Raw genomic sequence first — 1,067 nt, forward strand, 5'->3', positions numbered from 1 at the left:
AGGCTTGGGCTGCCTTAGGATTTGGGGCGTGGTCCTCCATTTGGGCCCTTTTTGGGCTTTCCTGTGATTTGGCCGAGCTCTTTGAGAAGAGGTCGGATTTGTCCTGACCTGAAGAGGTCGTTCGACTTGTCAGTAGAACATCCCGGGTCGGACAGCTCGACCCAGGGTATGAACAGGTGGGTAATTTCAAAAAATATAGTGTGTTTTAATTTGATTGGTGGTTGTTCATGTTGTTCAAGAAAGTTATTGGTTACCTAGAATTACTCATTAACAATTTTGGAAGTTAAAGATTTGACCCGTTTCTGCATGGATGACTATTCTTCCAAATATATGAGTATTCTTCCACGTCCATACCCTTGGACGTCCCTTTCAGTAAACGTTAACACACTAATGAGAATGCAGCCAAGATGCGATGAAAAGATTTAATAAATAATGTGATAGGGCACAACATTCAATTGCTAATACACTGATAATTTGTACAACTTCCATGGGGCTGTTACAACACATTGTACGAAGGGTCCTTGTAACAGTTGACTTCCTCTAACCTGGCCTGGGTAGCTCCCAAATCTTGAGCCAGATCAAGGTATCTTTCTTTCCACTGAAGTACGAGATAAAAGTTGAAATCGTATACGTAACCATCCATAGCTCGGCAAAGCTTGCGAATGCAGAGGCGAGCATAGTCTTCCTTGCTAACGGTAGCATCATATGCGAATCAGCCTTCAGAAAAGAGCGCCTCAGAGCTCCCTGGAGGGACGACGGTGACTATATGACAGTGAAGTCGGCGACCATGGTGTGTGGTATCCATTATTGAGAGGTAAATGGGTTTCGTTATGTTAAGACTGTTGCAAGCCTTCTTCAGCATCTTAGTCTTGCTGACAGAGATAACTTCTCAGCGTTGTGGCTTATATGGAACGAGAGGGTGGGCTGCACGGTGGTAGAATTTAGCAGAGAGAAAATAGTAATGCATTATGTTGGTGTAAACGGAATTAGAGGGATGAGCGATAGCATACTTACGGAGTTGGTTTTCATTATTCTGGTGTAGTTGCTGCAGGAATCGAGCGCACAAT

This window comes from Arachis stenosperma, chromosome 10, assembly GCF_014773155.1.
Source record: "Arachis stenosperma cultivar V10309 chromosome 10, arast.V10309.gnm1.PFL2, whole genome shotgun sequence".
Lineage (NCBI taxonomy): Eukaryota > Viridiplantae > Streptophyta > Magnoliopsida > Fabales > Fabaceae > Arachis > Arachis stenosperma.